The sequence below is a fragment of the Cebus imitator genome, unplaced genomic scaffold (assembly GCF_001604975.1).
Source record: "Cebus imitator isolate Cc_AM_T3 unplaced genomic scaffold, Cebus_imitator-1.0 Scaffold10, whole genome shotgun sequence".
In the NCBI taxonomy this organism is placed as follows: domain Eukaryota; kingdom Metazoa; phylum Chordata; class Mammalia; order Primates; family Cebidae; genus Cebus; species Cebus imitator.
Genome location: NW_016107325.1, coordinates 9798802 through 9813262, shown reverse-complemented (window position 1 = coordinate 9813262; position 14461 = coordinate 9798802). Strand labels below are relative to the sequence as shown.

The 14461-nt window shown below is 35.1% G+C and overlaps 1 protein-coding gene across 4 annotated transcripts in view; it reads right to left on the bottom strand.

The window, feature by feature from the left end:
- Positions 1-14461, bottom strand: part of CSRNP3 (cysteine and serine rich nuclear protein 3) — a 194687-nt gene that overhangs the window by 138943 nt on the left and 41283 nt on the right. For all 4 annotated transcript variants that reach the window (XM_017548268.2, XM_017548283.2, XM_037745764.1 and 1 more), the window contains one exon: positions 12340-12425. The gene's annotated coding sequence lies outside the window, so the exon portion shown is untranslated. The remainder of the gene's footprint in view (positions 1-12339; positions 12426-14461) is intronic.

The following is a 14461-nucleotide window of genomic DNA, read 5'->3' as shown; positions in this document are numbered from 1 at the left end:
AAAATTGTTTATTTAGGATAAAAACTCTCAGTGAATTAGGTATAGAAAGAATGTACACAATACACAATACATGTACAATGTCCACAACACAATACAGGCCATATACAAAAAGCCTGCAGCTAACATCATACCTAATGGTAAAGTTGAAAACTTGTTCTCTAAGATCAGGAACAAGACAAGGATTCCCATTCATGCCACTTTATTCAAATAGTACCGATGGTTTTTTCCAGAACAGTTAGGCAAGACAAGAAATAAAAGGCATCTAAATAGGAAAGGAAGTAGTGAAATTGTTGCTACTTGCTGATGACATAGAAAACTCTAAAGACTCCACCAAAAACTATTAAAACTGATTAACAAATACAGTAAAGTTATAGGATAAAAATTCAACACTCAAAAATCAGTAGCATTCTTATAGATAATTCAAAAAAGAAATCAAGAAAACAATCTCAATTGTAATAGTACCAAAAAATACTTAGAATAAACTAACCAAGGAGATAAAAGATCTGTGCACTGAAAACTATAAAACACTGAGAAAAGAAATTGAAGACACAAATAAATGAGAATATATATACCTTACGTTCAACTTTTCTAGAAGAGTATAGATTGGAAGAATAAATCTTGTTAAAAAAATTTCATACTACCCAAAGAGATCTACAGATTTAATGCAATCCCTTGTATTGGAATAAAAATTCTAATGCCACTTTTCACAGAAATATGAAAAAAAAATTCTAAAATTCATATGGAACCACACACACACACAAAACAAATAGCCAAGACAATCCTGAACAAAAAGAACAAAGCTGGAGACATCACACTACTGTTAACAGCATCCTTCGGGTGTCACTTTTCTGGCAGGAAACTTCTGTGCCAGTGGTGCCTTTGCCTGAGTTTTGCTTGATCCCACTGGGCTCATTCCATCCGATCAACCTAGCAGGCTGCACTCAGCTCATACCACCAACCTGGATCCCATGCCTACCAAGGGTGAGTCAGGCATGGAGCAGCAAGGGCTGTGTGAGCAAGGCTGGGGGTCGGGCCACTGCGTAGTCAGACACTGGCTGCTGCGACAGGGGGTTAGCTCCAGGTGCTGGTGGTATTGGCAGCCTGGCCTTAGGCCTTGAGGCCCTTCCTGGTCTAGAGGTGGGGCCTCACCGGGGACCCACCCTTTTCTACCCAGGAGCCTGTCTACCTCCTGCGGTTGTTCATGGTGCCCAGGGCTTAGGGGCCAACGGACACCTGCAAGGACAGTGTCAAGCTATACTCAGCCTCTCATCAGTTTCCCTCCTCTGCTTGTCAGTGCCCAAAGTCTTGCAAAGGGCTGAGGCAGCAGAAGGCTGGTATGTCGGCACTGCCCCAAGCATATGCAAATCTGGACTAGCTATGAGAGCACCTGGGCTCTGCCCCAACTTTGTTCCAAGATTGGAGTGGGCACGGACAGGAGGGAGAAGCCAAGTAGTGGGAGCAGGAACTTCTGAGCCCATGAGGGCAGGGGTGGGGAAGGGCCTTCCCAGGTTCCCAGGAGTGCAGGATCTACAATCATGGTTTGGGCAGCTGCACCTGCACTCGTGGTGTGGGAATAAAAGGCTTCTGTTTGCTCCATTAAGCAGGAGGCAGGGGTCCAGAGCCAAGACGGGCAGCTGCAACTGCACCCAGGAGGGCAGGTCTCCTGCCTGTTCTGGCCCACGAGCACAGGGATGCCCAGATCTGCAGTTGTGACTTGGGTGGCTGCAGTGGCTCCTGGTGAGCTCCTGTCCCAACTTGAAAGCAAGGGGGCTGCACTTGTCCCCTTTCCTGCCTGACCATGGAGCATGCAGGCCCAGCTGCACATCCCTGTGACAGCCGGCATGATGGCAGTGACCACTCCAGACCACCTGCTGCTGCTATCATTACCTGACTGCAAATTATGTTACAAAGAAATAATAGTAAAAACAGTAAGGTACTGGCATAAACATAAAAAAAAAATTGACCAATGAAACAAGATAGAGAAACCAGAAGTAAGCTAAAAAATAATCCATGGTCAATTAATATTTCATAAAGCTGCCAAGAACACACAATGGAGAATAGACAGTCTCTTCAATAAAGGGTGTTGAGAAAACTGGATATCCACATAGAGAAAGATAAAACAACCTTTATCCCTTTATCTCATATTAGTTACAAAAATAAACTCAAAATGGATTGAAGACTTAAACCTAAGCCCTGAAACAGTAACTGTACTAGAAGAAAGCACAGGAAAATGTCATGTAGGAAAACACTACATGACATTGGTCTGGGCAATAATTTTTTAAAAATCTGATTCTAAAAGATCAAGCAACAAAAGCAAAAGTACACAAAGGGAATTGTATCAAACTAACAAGTTTTGCAGAGCAAAGGAAGCAATTAATATGGTGAAGAAATTATCTGTAAGGAGAAAATATCTGCAATCAAAACATCTTATAGGGAGTTAATATCAAAATATATAAGGAACTCAAAAAACTCAATAGCAAGAAACAGATAACCTGATTAAAAGAGAGGCAAAGGACTTAACATTTCTATCAACAGTATATAACAGTGAAACAAATATGTAATAAAAAAAGTTTTGCTAATTTGATAGACATAATATTACATCATTTTATTTCCATTTCTTTAACTACTGTTGAGGATAAACAGTTTTTTACTGTTTATTAGCTCTTCCTCCTTCTCTCCCTCACTTTTCTCTCTCTCTTTTTCTCCTCCTTCCCTTTCTTTCTCTCCCTCTCCTTCTCTCTTTCTATTACTCTTTCATTTATTTTAGCCCATTTTTCTACTGGGGTCTTGTTGATGTTCTCATTAATTTGTGGATGTCCTTAAATAATAAGGCTACTCAAATTCCATGGTCATCTATGAAATAAACATGCTTTAAGTAGTTGCCCATTTATCTCTTTATGTAGTTTACAATTGTCCATCGCTTCATATTCTATACTTTACCTATTTTTAAAAGTAATAGTTAGATGTGTTTTCAGGAAATCTGGAGACTACTGAAAAATACCAAGAAGGCAATGAATGGAATCTATCTCCAACCACCTAGACATACCACTTTTATTTTATGCATGTATGTGTGACATTTATATGTGTGTACATAGATAATTATCCTTTCTTACATGCACATACATCATTTAAGAGTATAAATAGTATCATACTTTAAACGCTGTTTTCATGAACTTCTTTTTCACTTACGTTTATATTTCAGAGAGCTCCCCAATAATAAAATATGCTGTGAAAACGCCTTTATTTAATACCTCAGAAAATTTACTTTGCATATTTAATAATTTATTTAATGACTTCCTCATTTTTGAACAGGCAGATGTTTCCCATTTTATTACTTTAAATATTACCTCAATAAACATCTTTATACACATTGCTTTGTGTTCATAATTATTGCCGTAATTTCTTTTTATATTTGGAATTCCTAAGTCAGAGAGTGTGCAGACTTTAAGATTTTAAGACACATAATGACAAATAGTCTTCTAGAAAAGTTGAACCAAATTCCTGGCCCATCGCTGTAGTATAATATGGTCCATTTCTCCACATCCTTATCAGTGTTGAATGCATTTATGATGGCCTACATTGAGTGTTTACAATGTGCCAGAATCTATATCTACTTTATTGATGAAGTATCTGAACATTTCTAAAGTCTCAGCAGTTTGCCTAAATCCCCACAGATAATTAGACAATGGAGTATACTCAAAGTTCAAAAAGACCTTAACAATGATGCTCTGTCAATATGTTATATTATTTCCCAAAGCTTTATATGTTCAGATGGCCATTATAAAGCAAATGTTTTTGATTTATAATTGTGTTGAGTCTTTTAATTTTTAAGTTTAGAGGTCATCAGAACTTTTTCTGTGAAAAGCTCTCACAAGTCCTTGCCAATTATCCTAATCAGATTCATATTTCTTTTTAATGCTAATAATTCTTTATATTTTAATAATATTGGCTATTTGTATCATATATGCAGTGAGTATTCTTTTAAGCATTTTATTTTGAAAATAGAATTCAGAGGATTTTCTAATGTGCATAAATGAATTTTCCAATCAAACTTTCAGCAGGCTTTTTTGTAGATATCAACAAGCTGACTCTGAAATTCACAGTGTAATGAAAAGGAATTAGAATACCAAAGCAATTTTGTAAAAGAAGAGGACTCACACTACCTGATTTTGAGACTTACTATAAAGCTACTGTAATAAAGACAGTGTGATAACAGGAAAAGTACAAATACATACATCAATCAGACACAATAGAGAGACCAGAAATATACCTGTACAAATGTGATTGATTTTCTGACAAAAATGCAAAGTCAATTTAGGGTATAAAGAATCGTTTTGTTTAAAAAAGTGAGGAAACAATCAGATGTCTGTAAGTACTAAGTAAAATAGTGAACTTCAATCTCTTACATTACGTAAAAATTAACTCCAAATAGATCATATGGCTAAATACAAAACATAAAATCATAGTACATTTAGAAGAAAACATAGTTGAAAATCATTGTGACCTTGGTTTAAGCAAAGACCTCTTAAATATAACATCAGGCAAGGGGAGGTGGCTCATGCCTGTAATCCAGCACTTTGGGAGGCTAAGGAGGGCAGGTCACTTGAGATTAGGAGTTCAAGACCAGCCTGGCAGACTTGGTGAAATCTTGTCTCTGCTAAAAATACAAAAATTAGCTAGGCATGGTGTCACATACCTGTGGTCCCAACTTCTCAGGAGGCTGAGGTAGAATAATTGCTTAACCCAGGAGGCGGAGGTTGCAGTGAGCCAAGAGCCAAGATTATGCCACTGCACTTCAGCCTGGGAGACAGAGCAAGATTCTGTCCCCCCCAAAAAAAGAAAAAGATATAACATCAAAAATCATAATCCACAGGATAAAAAAATTGAAAAACATAACTTTATCAAATTTTAAAACTCTGAAAGAACATGGTCAAGAAAATGAAAAAGCATGCCACAGACAGAGAGAAAATGTTTGCAAATCATGTATTTCCTACAGGATTTTTATGAAGAATATTTATAGAGAACTCCCAAAACTTAAAAATAGAAAACAACTTAGTATAATTTAGGCAAAATATTTGAACAAATACTTCACAGAAGAGAGCAAACAATGGTGAATAAGCAGAAGAAAACATGTTCAATGTTATTATTCATTAAGAATATGCAAATTAAAACCAGAGTGATAATTAGAATGGTTAAAATAACATAAACAAAATAAAAACTGATAATACCAAGTGCTGGTGAAGATATGGAGCAATGGGAATGTTCATCCATTGTTGGTGGGAATTTAGGATGGTATATCATTTTTGGAGACAATTTTGCAGTCTGAGAAAGCTAAACATACACTTACTATGTGATACACAATCCCACTAGGATATTTGCCCATGAAAAATAAAAATTTAGGTTTTCACAGAAATTTCTGCATGGATATTATAGCGGCTTTATGCAAACCATCACAAGCTAAATGACCTAAATATCTTTTAGTGAATGGATGAATAAACAAATTATGGCACATTCATACAAAGAAATACTACTTAGCAATACTAGAGAAAAAATTATTATTACATGCAAGAGCATGAATGAATTTCAATGCATTATACAAGAGGTCAGATGGTAAAGATTACATTCTCTGTGTTCCATTGAAGACGTTCTAGAAAAGGCAAAACTAGAGTGACCTGGAGTAGATTAGTTGCCAGGGATGACGTAGGGATAAGTTGACAAGGGGAAGTGCAGGGAACAGTAATGGAACTGTTCTGTACTTTGATTGTTGTGAAAGTTACATGACTCTGTACAATTGTCAAAACTCACAAAATTGTAAACCAAGAAGTATAAATTTTACTGTTTATGAATTTAAAAATGAATAAATGATTTTGCTTTCTTGCATTGCTTAGATTTTTTCTATGCCAAAGTCACATAAATACCTATAGGCTATTGAATCTATTCGATGTTCAATAATATTTTTAAATAGTATTTTAAATTGTTATTTAAATTTTACTTTAATATTGTGTAACACACAGATCACATCTTATTTTTCCCCAAGCAAAGAATTGTTCTAGTACCATCTACTCAATAAGCCATAGTTCTTCCCTCCTTCCCCTATTTGAATTGTCTCTTTTATCAGACACTAATTATGTGCACCTCGGTTTGTTAATAGACTTTCCTTTGAGAGATTCTTCATGGACTTATGATTATTTTGGCAGTGCATTTTATGATTGCATGTATAGAGTGTCTGGTTTTGCACTCTATTCCATTTTATTGCTCTGATGTTTGCATTTCTGTGTGTCCTTGTTAGGCATTGATACCCTGTAGACTTTTAGCATAACCTGTAATTCTGTAGCTTAGCTGAAGAAAAGGGTTGGAGGCATTGACCTCTATGTCAGTAACAAAGTCATAATAGCAGCTTTGCTTGATTAGGAAGAACAGGACAGAGAGAAGTGCAATAGACTGAAGATGGATCTCCAGGGAGTCCCGCCATTTGAATAGGAGTAAAGTATCAATAACTTTTGTGGGCATGTCGTTTGACCTCTATAGTATTTACTGTTTTCAATGAGCCAACTTCATTCATTTATACTACCTGTAGCCACCTATTAGGGTTTGAGTTTGTGATTTGTGACTCTCTGATGGAAGAACAGATACAGAAGAGACAGTGAAAGAGGTCTTTACAAATAAGATCCACAAGATGTCAGGGAAACCAAGAGGGAGCGATACAACAGCCTAGGGAGGGAACATGAAGAAAAATGTAGTTAACAGTGTCAAATACCCCTGAGAGGGCCAGTCAAGATAAGGGCTGTGGGTCATCTGTGCCTTTAGAAAGAGCATGCTCTGGTAAATGGGGTTAGAAATCAGATCGCACTGTGCTGCGGAGTGACTGAATCTTAGAAATTGGAGATAATGAATGTAGGCTACTGCTTGGAGAGCTTGAATGAGTTGGAGACGACAGAAAGCCTCTCCAACTGGTGGTGAAGAAAGAGTTTGGTTTGCTTTTGTTTGTCAATTTGGTTTTTTGGACAGGAGTGTGAAGAACATGAATGGCTGAAGGCAAAGGGCCAGCAAGGAAGAAAAAGTTGGAGATAAAGGACAAAAAAAGAGATAATTAATGGCAAAAGGTCTCAGCCTCAGTGATAGGAAGTAAAATCAAACATAGGCTTTGCCTTGAATAGCAGGAAGGACTCCTGAGCCTTCTTAGAGATTGGAGGACAGAAAGGATGTTTATAGACCTAGTCAATTCGATGCTGGAGGAAATTGCAAAGATTCACAAGTGGTTTCCACACAATGACCTCAATTTTCTTGTTAAAATAGCAGGTGCACTAAGAGTGAAAGGGAGAGATTGTGTGGCTTGAGTGGGGTAATGAACTTTTGAAATAGTGGCCGACCACAGTCAGAATGAAAGGATTAGTGAATACTATTGAGGGACTATCTCAGATTAGAACACCATAAATCTGCAGAGTGGTGTAATTGCTCCCGTAGCACTCATGAATGTGAGTACAAGAAAGGATTCTCTATAGCTTGGGTTCATGGTTGCATGTACTGTGTAAGAAAGGAGTTGCTGGAGAGCTGTGGGTGGCAAGCTGCTGGTGTCCAAACAAACTTCCAAGCACAACTAGGATACACGGAAAGATTAAAGGCACTAAAAGTCTAATTTTATTCTAAGCAAAAGAAGTGAAAGGAAAAGAGTTTATTGCATTTGTACCCTAACTTCACCCCACTGATTACATTAGTGAATGCTATTGAGGGGCTGGCTCAGTCCCAATGTAATCACCACAAGGATTACATTAGGGGTAAAATTAGGTTACACATGTAATAAACTCTTTTCCTTTCACTTCATTTTTTTTACCTTATTTCTTCTTTACTGTTGTTTTCCCACTTATTTTACATTGTCTTATTATTTTGTAAAACATGCTTTAGATACAAGGCCAAGTATAAGCAAATAAAAGGAAACTAAAAACACAGATGATCAAATAGAGGTGAGTGTTACTTAAGCAAGGGAAACTGAAAAAAACAGAAAAGCTTTTTACTTTTTTCTTTTTTTGAGATAAGGTCTCACTCTGTTACCCTGGCTGGAGGGCTATAGTGCAGTGGCATGATTTCAGCTCACCGCAACCTCCAACTCTCAAGTTCAAGCGATTCTCATGCATCAGCCACCTGAGTAGCTGAGACTACAGACGCCCACCACTACGTCAAGCTAATCTTTTGTATTTTTTTTGTAGAGATGGAGTTTTGCCATGTTTCCCAGGCTGGTTTCAAACTCCTGGGCTCAAGAGATTCATCCTCCTCCACCTCCCAAAGTGCTGGGATTACAGGCATGAGCCACCATGCCTGGCCTTGCTGAGTTGTTTTAATTGAAGTGCTGGAGGTGCTCAGGAGGCTTTGTGGTTCATGTAGTAGAGTGGATAGAAGTTTATGGAGGTCATAGAGGTTAGGGTTGGCTCAAGCTTCTCAATCTGGGCTAATTTTGCCCTGAGGGGACATTGGTCAATGTCTTAAGACATTTTTATCATAACTAAAGATGAAGTGCCAATGGCGTTTGGTTCCAGAAATGCTGCTAAACGCCCTACAATGCAAAGCACAGCCGTCACCGCTCCCCCAATAAAGAATTACCTGGATCCAAATGTCAGTAGTGCTGAAGTTAAGAAACCCTGGATTACATAAATTATTTGCAAGAATGATGGATGAATAAGAATGCTAGGAAATTACTTGGAGAACTTGAAGACAGGGTCAGAGAAGAAAGAACCACCTGGAGCATGTGCATGCCAAGTAATGTAAGGTTCGTGTGGGTATTGGTTTATGAGGGAATGCAAGAATCATTAATTGGAAAGATCCATGAGGAACTGGATTTGTGGTACAGAGTTGCAAATGATTACTGGGTTAGCAATTTTGTAAAGCAAATGAAGGGAGCATGAAAGCAAGGGAATGTAAAGAAAGAGTATGCTATTTTCTACTTGCTTTTGAAAAGTCAACTTTCGGTTATCCTCAACTAGAGTTTGTAGTTCCTTCCATTGAAGTTTCCAGATGAATACAACAAAGGTCAATATTGGTTTGGAAAGAATCTATCCCTAACAGAGAAACGTTACATGTGAAGTCTTTGCCTCATAACCTTCACCAGCCTCTGCAACTCTAATTTTCTTTCTCTTTCTTTGTCTTTCTTTCTTTTCTTTCTTTCTTTCTTCCTTCAATTTTCTTTCTTTCTCTTTTTTCTTCCTTCTTTTCTCTCTCTCTCTTTCCTTTTTTTGGTTTTCCTGTAACAAACAACACAAGCTGCCTTTTTGTGGTTAACCTTATAGAGCTAACCATCAATTCTTTCCACAATACAGCATGTAATAAACACTCTCTGCTTTGTTTAATTAAGAAAGAGCTTCCTCCAGCCTGAGAAACAAGTAAGAGTTTGTCTCTACAAAAAAAATTAGAAAAACAAAAAATTACCCAGGTGTGGTAGTACAGCCTATAGTCTCAGCTACTTGAGAGGCTGAAAAGTATCACTTGAGCCTGGGAGGCTGAGTGAGCTGAGATCCTGCTACTTTGCTCCAGCTTGGGCAACAGAGAGTGACCTTGTCTCAAAGAAAAAAAAGATAGATAGATAGATAGATAGATAGATAGATAGATAGATAGATAGACAGACAATAGATAGATAGACAGATAGAGCCTCTAAACAATTGTGAGCTTTACTTCATATTTCTTTTAATAATCTAATATTGGACACATTTCCTTTAAATGATATACTGCTTACTTACAACATCTGTCTTTTGGAAGACTGAAAACCTTGCAATACTTAATAGATTTTGAAATCTCTTAATTCAAATTTTGTTTTGTTTATTTGCATGACCAGATATTTACTTTACATTGACTTATCCTCAATGAAAACAAAATAACTCAACTACTTTTTCAGCATACAAAATTGGCTAAATCTCTCAATTCCAACCACTAAAGTCAAGGCTGAATGACTTTTAAGATAACATCACTTTATATGATGAATTCTAAACTATAAATGAATTGCAAGAAAACAGGCAGGAGTATTTGGGCCTTCAACATTTCCAGACTCCTGTGCTCAGAACCAAATATTGAATGAAAATATTCCAACCTGATTACCATAAAAAATCCTGATCACTCATTTGTTAATGATCGCACAAAACTGATTTGATTTCCAAGTCTACATATTTTCTAATAAAAATGCACATAGACCTATGCCTTTAATACTACATCATTTCATATACTTGTAGTAACTATATCATCATTTCTAAAAAATAATATTTTTTTCTTTCTGGTGAAACTGAAACTGATTTTATATAGATTTACAACATGTATCTTAATTAATAATGATTTAGAAAACTTACCATCAGGTGTTGTATTTCATTACCTTTGTTTTTAGTTGGTATTATGTGAAGAAAAGTGACATCTATCTCTTTTGTGTAAATTATGTAGTGCAAAGTTATTAGGTTTATTTTAAAATTCTGCCTCTACTTATACTGTCTATTCCCTTTCTTTTTTCCTTTTTCTCCATGGTACTTACAACCATCAAACATAATACATAATTAATTTTGTTTTTTTATTACCTATTTCCATCCACCAGAATGTAATTTCCACTCAGGCAAGAATATTTTATTCACTGCTGTCACTCCCCAGCAATCCCCTCATACCCCTATGCACATAGTAGGCACTTGACAAATATTTGTTGTATGATTATGGTTGGTTATATAAATTAATTTAGCTACTTTCCTAATAACACAATGAAGCAAGGGATATCTTCACTGGTTTTTCAAAAAAGAAGTCTACTATTTTAAATTACTTTACTTGCATTAGGTTCTTAAGACACTACCCTTTTAAAAAGCTTTTCTTGAGAAGCAGAGGGCTGTGCAACTTCATTTCAAGCTGAGTCTGCACTCCCACCCATTTCAAATCCCTGTACTCACCTAGCTACTATTTGCATATGATCCCTTACAGACTTATAGCATTCAATCCCTTTCAAATCTACATGTCTTTCTAGGTTATTGGGGAAACGATTTAATTCTCTGGTGAGCTTAATAAAGAAATCCAATGTACTTGAATTTAAAAAATGTTGTCAATGCCACCTTTGTTCTTTTCATAAGTGATTGCACAGTATTTTCTATAACATTAAATTTGCAGTTGTGGCAAGAGACTTTTCTTTCCTAGAATCCCATATTTCTTACTTGTGCTGTACTGGAAGAGCTACTTTAATAAAAAATCAGTTGGGTGTGGGTTGTAATGGAGCAACATTCTCAGTGGTATAAACTCTCAATATTCTAGGCTAATAAGAGCTTTAATGTGAAAATACAAATAATCCCCAAATAATCCCCATTTAGCTTTAGAAATAATTACTTACACTTTTTAAATCTGGCTTGTCTTTTTAATTATGTGTTGCTTGAGTTAATAGTAAAATTAATTTTTGCATAACATATTGGTTGGGAAATATTTGAGAATAGGGACCATATCTTATTCATTTTGCAAGAGCCATAGTGTTTTGCCCATTGCTTTGCATATGGTAAGTTATAAATAAATTACTATACCCTTGGAAGTATGAGAAAAAGATACAGATATTGAAGACATGCGTGCCCAAGACAATCCAAATGAGAGATAACTATTTTTTTCATTTAAAATTATGAATATTTGATATTGGGCTCCACAATATAAACACATCAAAAATCATGTACTTTTTCAAGGCATTCCATTATACTAAACCACTTTAACCTACGTGTATAACTTTTAAATGAATATTGTACATTAATTTGTTATTACAATAAACTGCTTAATAATGAGTAGGCACATTCTTCTTTTCCAGTTATATGATCCTAAACAACTTAGAAAAGATTCCCCATATCCTCCTTTTCTTTCATATTAATCGCCATTTTATCGAAGCCACGTTTTCCAATGATAGCATTATTTATTTGGCTGTAGTTAAAGTAAGTCAGGGAATGGAATTCAAGTAATTTCGGAAGAATTGCTGATTAGCTATCCTTCTAAACTATGTGTATATGTGTGCATATTGCAGCCAAAGATACAAAAGAAATGAAAAATTCACTAAATAGGTTTATATTTAACAATCAGAAAGAAAAATTTATAGAAATGCCAATACTTATTTTTATGCTAATAGTACTACCCTTAGAAAATGAAACAAATTACAATAACCAGTAGTTATCTATTAAGACAGTTTTTTTATTGTCCCTAATGAAAATAAATTAATTTTTTTAATCTTGAGAACACTTTGTTTAAAACATGTATTTTAAGTAAGACAGTTTTTTCTTATTATCCAATTACACATCAACAACTTGAAACAGATGCACAGGTAAAAATCTGTAAAAGCATGATAATAATGATGTATAAGCTGCTGACCTTGAGATCTCAGGAACTCCGGTATTTTCCTGAAGATTCTATGCCTCTGAACGCATATTTTCAGTCTGTTATTTCCTCATATTTTCCTTAAAAAAGAAAATTCGTTTCAGTATGTTATGTGTTATGTTTTCAAAGAGTAAACTTACTATAAAGGTGCCAATATCATGATTACATAGAAGAAAATCAATAGAAATCTTAAACTATAAGTAAGGCATTAAATATAGAACTGAATAATCATATTGTATATAATTTAGCAAAGAAAGAATATTCTTATAATAAGGCTCATAGTTTAACTCATTTTTTATCTGGTTTTCAATTAACAAATATCATTTGTGACAATAAGTTAAAGATATATCCATTTTATTAACCAGCATTATACTAGACTTAAGCAACTTTCTAGGCTTCAGGAGATTCATATCTTCAAAACACACAAAAATCCAGGGAAATCAATCAAAATGTTTTAGCTTTTGACAGTCAAAAATCACAGTGAATATTTGTTACAGTTCTTGATTTGTTTGATTTGTTTAAAGGAAACTATTTATTTATAAAAGTAACTCAAATATTTATGGATTCATATTTTAAGATAACTTGGGCTTTAAGAAAATATACCAAATATTTTTTTAAATAGACGTATTTTAACAAAAATGTTGTTCTTTAAAATTACAGGGCCATCATTAGAAGTGATTAGTGCAACAATTTAGAGAGATAATAAAATCCTGGCAGTAATATACTTTCTATTTACCCAGACGAAAATGTATATGATCACTTTTTCTAAACCACTACTGAATTTCCACTCTCATATGTTAAGATGATATAATCAAGTCCATATAAAAATGTAAAAATTTTCTTTAAAAATGAGGTAGAGAAGCTTGTTCATTTATTATGTTTCCATAGTAGGCAGAACAGAGCTATCAATGATCATAGCCAATGACAATAGCTAGTGTAGAAATTCTACAAATATGTTACTGTACTTGAATAAACAAGTACCCTATACATGTAACTTATGCTGCTGTAATTTGAACAAATAAAATATCACAATCTTTAAGAAAAAAATTGTCTCAGGCAAATTGTGCCTCCAGGAGTCTCTTTTTTCCTTTAAATTTTATCAATAGCTACATAGATATGCTGGGATAAAGATTTGGAATAAACTGAATTATATGTGATGCAACAATAGCTCAGAAATATTACATTGTGATTGGAATTACAGAGCTAATAAAGATTATTGAGTCAGTTTGGTTCTGAGTAACCCCAGATTTGGTAGATGAACTTAAGATGAACTTAAGGAAACTCTGAAAAATTTGTTCAAAATTTAATTTTATTATTTTTAATAATTTTTAGATTAAAAAAATTGACAGATAACATTGTATGTTTTTATCATCTACAACATGTTTTGAAGTATATATACTTTATATAATAGTTAATTATAGCTAATTGATAAATATACTACCTCATATAGTTATCATTTTTGTGGCGAGAGCATGAAGCAACCTCTCTGTTTACATTTTTCAAAAATACAATATATCATCATTAACTATGGTCACCTTGCTGTACAATATTAGGTGTAATTTTAAATATCTTAAAATTCTATTGAGAACATTAGACATTCAAATGATGGCATACTGAAGACCACAGAAGATATAACTTGAATCACACTTTGCACTTATTTTGAGGAACATTTAAGAATAGAGCTTTTCCCGTTTTCTCTCTTAAAGGTGAATATGCTGAGATTACAGTCCAAGAAATTAAAAACCAACAAACAAGCAGCAAGCAAGCATACAAACTGATTTTCAACTGTTTGTGTCCACTGTACATAGACTTTAAAGTTATTAAATATTTGTGGCCAGGCATAGTGGCTCATGCCTATAACCACAGCACCTTGGGAAGCCAAGGTGAGTGGATCACTTGAGATCAGGAGTTCAAGACCAGCCTGGCCAACATGGTAAAACTTCGGCTTTACTAAAAATACAAAAAATAGCTGGGCATAGTGACTCATGCCTGTAATTCTAGCTGCTCAGAAGGCTTAGACACAAGAATTGCTTGAACCCAGGCTGCAGAGGTTGCAGTGAGCCATGATTATGCCATTGCACTCCAGCCTGAGTGACAGAGCAAGACCCTGTCTCAA